This window comes from Ruditapes philippinarum, unplaced genomic scaffold (genome assembly GCF_026571515.1).
Source record: "Ruditapes philippinarum isolate M1 unplaced genomic scaffold, ASM2657151v2 ctg4042_1_1_1_1, whole genome shotgun sequence".
NCBI classification, from domain to species: Eukaryota; Metazoa; Mollusca; class Bivalvia; order Venerida; family Veneridae; genus Ruditapes; species Ruditapes philippinarum.
This window is the reverse complement of record NW_026853023.1, coordinates 29,793-37,407: the sequence shown is the minus strand read 5'-3', so window position 1 is coordinate 37,407 and position 7,615 is coordinate 29,793.

Below are 7,615 nucleotides of genomic sequence, written 5' to 3'. Positions count from 1 at the left end.
CGTTTGTCGCCATTTAGTGCATAGTACCTTGATTTTCTATATAAATTTCAGTAAATTAACTTTGCCCATCCTTCATCTCCAAAACCGCTATGGAAATTTCAGAGTTATCAGCCTGTTTAGTGCAATAAGGATTCAGGAGTTATTTTTCGAATCTCATGCAAGGCAAAATCAAACTAGAAATGTGTTGTCACGCCACAGATGCCCCCGCATGCAGCCAAAATCTTAAATGCTTCATTCCAAATCTGCACAAACTATTTTTTTTCATATTCTAAGTTCAAAGCCCTTTAACTATTTAATGTTAACACAAACCATGTTTATACAAAGTTCAATATAAAATCTTGACCTGCACATTTCTATGACATATCCATATTTTAAATTTGAGTTGAGTGTGTACAACCGTTGGGGAGGTAATGAAAGGAAACTCAAAATTTCCTCTTTTTTCAAAGTTAAGGGGCATAACTCTGTCAAAAATCATCCAAGCATGACCAAATTTGAACTTGACCTATGCATTTTATTGATATATCCAAATGTCAAATTTGAGAAGAATGTGGACTACATTTTGTACATTGGGGCGATAATGAACAAAAACTAAAAATTTGTTATTTCTTTCAATGTAAAATGGGCATAACTGTGCCCAAAAACATCAAAGCATGACCATATTTGAACTTGACCTGTGCATCATTGCAATTATCACGAAACTTTGTCTAAAGCATTCTTAGATGATTTGCTATCAAGTTTGTTCAAATTGATTTGATTGGTCCCTTTTAGGGGCCTTTAGAGTTAAAAATAGAAAGAAAACAGCTTCTGCTACAGAACTAAATGATGGATGATCACCAAACTTTGTCTGTAGCCTTCATGGGTAGTCTTCTATCAAATTTGCTAATATGAATTGGCCCCTTTTAGGGGCAGCCGCTAAAGCTAAAAATAGAATAAACTTTAAACGTGTCCTTCCACAGAACTAATGGGTGGATGATCACCAGACCTTGCCTGTAGCATTCTTAGGTAGTCTTTTATCAAATTTGCTCATATTAATTTGATTGTTGGACCCTTTCAGGGGCCTCTAAAGCTAAAAAAATTATAATCGTCATCTTCTACTAAACTTATGGATCGATGATCACTGAACTTTGTCTATAGCATTCTTAGGTGGCCTTTTATCAAGTTTGCTCATATTAATTTGATTGGCTTATTTTTAGAGGCCGCTATAGCTAAAAATAGAAAAATCTAAAAAACATTTTTTGTACTTGACTAATTGATGGATGATCACCAAACTTTGTCTGTTGCATTCTTAGATAGTCTGTTATCAAACGTGTTCAAATTAATTTCATTGGCCCCCTTTAGGGGCCTCTAGAGCAAAAAAATGCGGCTTCTGCTACTGAATATATTGATGGATGTCCACCAAACTTTGTCTGTAGCGTTGTTAGATGGTCTGTTATCGAAATTTGCTGATATTAATTTGATTGGCCCCTTTTAGGCGCAGCTGCTTAAGGTAAAATGCCCAAGGCCATGGCATTTTCCAAATTATATTTTTTCCACCATTTATGCAAAGTTGTTTTATTAAAAGAGTTATCTTGTTCACTGAATACATTTCATCAAAACAACCTTTAGCTATTTTCGTCTATGTAGTGGAAGTTACAATTTTTCCTATTTCTACATGTATAAGAGACTCAGCTAGAGTAAGATAATTCAACCTGAAACGTTAAGTTTCTGGTTGAGTTGACTAGTACAACTATGCTATCTGAAATAAATATAGACCGTTGGTGTCATCCTGACAAACAGTATACATGTATATCAAAATACTTAGATTATGTAATGATCTAAATTTTCAAGATAAGCAAACAAAAGAAACGTCGCAATTCTGAAAGACAGACAAAGGCATATTTTATCACAAATTAATGGATGGATGATCACTGTAGCATTTTTAATGCTTTTTTATCAAGTTTGCTCAAATGAATTTTATTTGCCCCCATTTAGGGGTCGTTAGAGCTGAAAATGAAAAAAAAATCAAGTGGCGTGAGCCAATATGCTTTACTTACCAGATGAATAGTAACAATGAACTTGGGATATTTGGGACATTTTACTATAAAGAAAAAAAATCAGTGTCTGGAAACTTTTTAACTAGAGAGGCAAGCTGAAGTTGAGCTAGACTTGTCTTTCTACAAGTTTATTTGAAAAAATATTTCTATAATCACTGAAAAAGAGTTGTACTGGTGAGCGTTTCAGAGCCATCATGGCCCTTTTATTGTCATATCTTGGCCATGAAACACTTACTGGATAACTAACCATTTATTATCGATTTCTCTGCAAGAAACTAACTATATGCACAACAAGAGCTCCTGTGAAGTTTCATTGAAATTCCACGAGTAGTTTGACCTTTGAAAGTTTGACAAGATTTTTCTATTGATAGCTCTTGCGCTATTTTGTACAGCGAAGTAGAACGTGCCGACAATAGGCACAACTAGCAGGGATAGTACTGATCACTCAAGTGAAGTTTTATTGAAATCATGCCAACAGTTTGACCTGTGAAAGCCGGGCAAAAGTTTACTTTTCATAACACTGGCGGCCATTTTGTGCAGCGGAACGAAACTTGCCGGCGATATGCACTCGCTGAAAATGGCCGGGGCATATATATAGTGTTTCCAAGTTCGTCATTCCGTCATTCTGTCCTTCCATCATCATTAGTTTCCGTTCATTATCTTGGTAACGGTTTCTCACATTCAACTCAAATTTCACATATGGATATATCATAGGACAATGCAGATCAACTTTGGTCATGGTCTGATGATGTTTGACAGAGTTATACCCCTTGATGAAATGTTCAGTTTCCGTTCATTATCTCCCCTACGGCTGTACACATTCAACTTAAAAATGTGCACCTTTCATTTTGAAAAAAAAATTCAGTTTCCATTCGTTATCAACCCTTTGTACTCAAATTTGACATATGGATATGTCAAAGCAATTATCCATTAATTAGTTCAGTCCAAAAAAAGTTTCTGTTTTTAGCTATAGCGGCCCCTAAATCAACTTAATACGAGCAAACTTGATAAACGGCTACCTAAGAATGCTACAGACAAAGTTTAATGATCATCGATCATAAGTTTTTGGTGATGACAATTAACGTTTTTTTTCTTCTATTATAGCTTAAGCGACCCCTAAAACTAATATAAGAAGTTGTCATAAAAGACTACCTAAGAATGCTACAGACAAAGTTTGGTGATCATACATCCATTAGTTCTGTACAAGGAGGCGTTTAAAGGGTTTTCTATTTTTAGCTTTAGTGGCCCCTAAAAGGTGTCAATCAAATTCACATGACAACCCAAGAAGGCTACAGACAAAGTTTGGTGATCATCCATCTATTAGTTCTGTACAAGGAGGCGTTTAAAGGGTTTTCTACTTTTAGCTCTAGAGGCCCCTTAAAGGGGCCAATGAAATTAATTTGAACAAGTTTGATAAAAGACTATAACAGACAATGTAAGAATGCTACAGACAAAGTTTGGTGATATCCATCAATTTGTTCAGTACAAAAAATGTTTTAAGATTTTTCTATTTTTAGCTATATCGGCCATCAATTTATATGAGCAAACTTGATAAAAGGTCACCTAAGAATAATGCAGACAAAGTTTGGTGATCATTCACTCACTAGTTCAGTAGAAAAAGACGTTTAAAGTTTTTTCTCTATTTTTAGCTAAAAGGGTCCAATCAAATTAATATGAGCAAATTTGATTAAAGACTTTCCAAGAATGTTACTGACAAAGTTTGTGAGCTAAAAACATAATAAAATTAGCATTAAAACCATTAAACATAATTTTTTTCAGAGGTAAATGTCTCCTGATCTCTTGTTATAATAATGTCTCCCAAATTTTTTTGGAGACATATTGTTTTTCTTTCGATGTCTCCCTGTCAAGACGTCCGCCCGTCCGTCCGCATTCAGCTTGTCTGGCTTTCAAACTGCTGGCGGAATTTTTAATGAAACTGCACAGGAGTGACCAGTATCATCCCTAGATGTGTATGTCTCCAACACGCTGCGTTTCGCTGCGCAAAATGGCCAGCAGAGCTACAAATAGAAAAGTCTTGTCTGGCTTTCATAGGTCAAACACCTGCGGGATTTCAATTAACTTCACAGGAGTGATCAGTATCATCCCAAGTTGTGCAAATCACCAACACGTTTTTCTTTGCTGCACAAATTTGTCGCCCGAGCTATAAATAGAAAACTCTTTACCGGCTTGCACGGGTCAAACTGCTGGTGGGATGTTAACAAACAGAAGTGATCAGTACCATCCCTAGTTGTGTATATCGCCGGCATGTTCCGCTGTAATAGACAAATCTTGTCTGACTTTGAACTGCATATGCGATTTCAATGAAGCTATACAGGAGTGATCAGTACTATCCCTATATGTGCACATCATCGGCATGTTCCGCTCTGCTGAACAAAATTGCCGTCAGATCTACAAATAGAAACATCTGTCCGGCTTTCAAAGGTCTAATTGCTGGCGGGATTTTGACCATTATTCACAGGAGTGATAAGTACCATACCTTGTTTTGACATATGTTCTTGTGACAAAAGAAACCCCTTCTAGTAATAAGTGAAAACCATTGACCTTGACCTTTTTTCCATGCCCGAAAAATTACGGATGTAGTAAGGCATGGCACTATCTAATGCGTCTGTCCGTCGCACTACAACAGGAAATGGGGGCCATCTTACTGTTAATAGAACAAAAGAAAAACAATAGTTCATTACAAAAAAATAAAAGGAGGTGAAAATTCCCTTCTACTAAACAAAAGAAAATAACAATAGAAATGACCCCTTTTCTCAAGTTGGAGGCATGTCTGTCTGTCTATCTGTTGGTAGATAATTGGTTTGTGAAGCATAACTTTTGATGGATTTCAGTGATTGTGTTTATTTTTTGCATGTAAAGCATGTAAGTATGTTATATCAAAACACGAGTCACGATTTATTGTTGCTGCAATCAACTCAAAGTGAACAGAGTCATGCCACTTTTTTAAAGAAATTTTTAGCCAGATTATCTTTCGAAGAAAAAAAGCTATTGCTACAATCATGTTGACATTGCTATCTGACAACTTAAACATTGGTCATAATTTTTTTTATAACTACATGAATTGCCTTCAAACATTGACGTAACAATCCTTGGAACAAAACCTTTAAAATGACCAGAGGGTACTTGATCTTCTCTTATAAATGGCCATGACCTTCAAGCTGAAATGTTTGATTTTTGATTGATTTTTGCTATAATTGGCTAAAACTTTGTTATTTGTGAATTGATTGTCATCAAACTTGGACACAACAATCCTATGGACAAGACTTTCAAATTGATCATGATCCCCACTCATCAATGACCTTGACCTTGAAGGTAAAAGTATTGAATTTTGATCGACTTTTGCTATAATTGGTTATCATGGAGCTTTGTTATGAATGGATTGTCTTCATACTTGACCACAAGTATCCTAATGGCAATGTTTTAAAATAAATGACATTGAAGGTCAAATATTAAATTAAGCCAAGATTTTCATAACTTTGTTATTTCTGTAATTTCAGTTTTTCGCTTCAATTGGCTATAACTTTGTATGTAATGAATACTTGGGCACAACATTCCTTGTCACTTGACATTAAAGATTCAATTGAATTTAACCTTGACCTTAATAAGATCTTGACACCAAAGGACAAATACTAGTAAGTGAATTTTCGTAATTGTTATTTAAAAATGAATTTGATTTATGCTAAAGCAAAGGAACACTTTAAACAAAACTGACATATTAAGTTATTCCAATATTACCTTGGCCTATGAATAACGTTATTTCTTTACTGATTTGAATAATTTTTGTAAAAAGAACCCTTATAACTAAACCAACATGTTGAACAATTATGTCTCCCAAAATGTTTGTGAGAAATACTGATTTTGCCTTCGCTATCTGTCCGTCCGTGCGTCCGCATTCAGCTTGTCCGTCTCCATAAGTCAAAGTGCTAGCGGAATTTCAATGAAACGTAATCAGTACCATTCCTAGTTGTGCATATCGCCGGCAAGTCCCGCTCCGCTGCACAAAAAGGCCGTCAGGGTTATTCAAAGATAAATTTTGTCCAGCTTTCACAGGTCAAACTGCTTGCGGGATTTCAATGAAACTTCACAGACGTGATCAGTACTTTCCCTTGTTGTGCAAATTGCCGGCAAGTTCCGCTCCGCTGCACAAAATGGTCGCCAGAGTTATGAAAATAAAAATTTTGTCTGGCTTTCACAGGTCAAAAACTGCAGGCGGAATTTCAATAAAACTTCACAGGAGCGGTAAATACCATCCCTATTGTGCATATCGTCGGCACGTTCTGCTTCGCTGTACAAAATGGCCACCAGAGCTATAACTAGAAAAATATTTTCAAGCTTTCAAAGGTCAAACTGCTGGCGGGATTTCAATGGAACTTCACAGAAGTGATCAGTAGAATCCCAAATTATGCATAGCTCCGGCAATTTCTGCTCTGCTGCACGAAATTGCCTCCAGAGCTTAAAATTGAAAAAAAATTACAGTTGATTTCAATGAAACTGTTAAGGTGTGGTCAGAACGAATCCCTAGATATGCAATTGGCTGGCACGTTTTGCTTCACTGCACTAGATGTCTTTCAGAACTATAAATAGAAAAATATTGTCTGGCTTTCGCAGGTCAAATTGCTGTTTGGATTTCAATGAAAATTCACAGGAGTGATCAGTACCATCCCTAGTTGTGTATATGGCCGGCATGTACCTCTTCCTGGCGCAAAATGGCCACCAGAACTAAAAATTAAAAATCTTCTCTGGCTTTCACAGGTTAATCTGCTGGCGGGATTTTGACCACTGCACTAGATGTCTTTCAGAACTATTATTAGAAAAATCTGGTGAAATTGCTGTTGGGATTTCAATAAAACTTCACAGGATAGATCAATAACATTCCTAGTTGTGCATATCGCCGGCATGTTCCGCTGTAATAGAAAAATCTTGTCTGACTTTCACAGGTTGAACTGCATGTGGGATTTCAATGAAACAGCATGTTTCGCTTTGCTGCAAAAAAATGCCGTCAGAGCTATAAAAAGAACAATCTTCTCCACCTTTCAAAAGTCCAACTGCTTGCGGGATTTTGAACAAAATTCACAGGAGTGATCGGTACCATACCTTGTTTTTGGAGACATATGTTTTTTTTTAAAAAAACCTTCTAGTTAAAAATGACCTTGTCTTTTATTTCACAAACCCTCAATGTCACACTATTGAAATTTGCTTAAATCGTCACCACTTTGTTATTTAATTACAAATCTGAACTTTAACAAAAGGACAAATGACAAAACCAACATGTTGAGTTAATTAAGGGAAAATTATAAAGATTTGCTAAAAGTGTTGTAACTTTGTCATTTAATTACGAATTTGATAAAGACAAAACTGACTGCTTAAATATTCAGTATGACCTTGACCTTTAAATGACCTTTACCGTCAATGTCAGTCATTGAAATTTGCTTTAATTTTCATAACTTGGTTATTATCTTACAGAATTCATTCATACTTGTACAAAAGAACACATATGACAAAACAGAAATGTCTTCATGGTTATCCCAATGTGACCTTAACCGTCAAAGTCACATATGAAA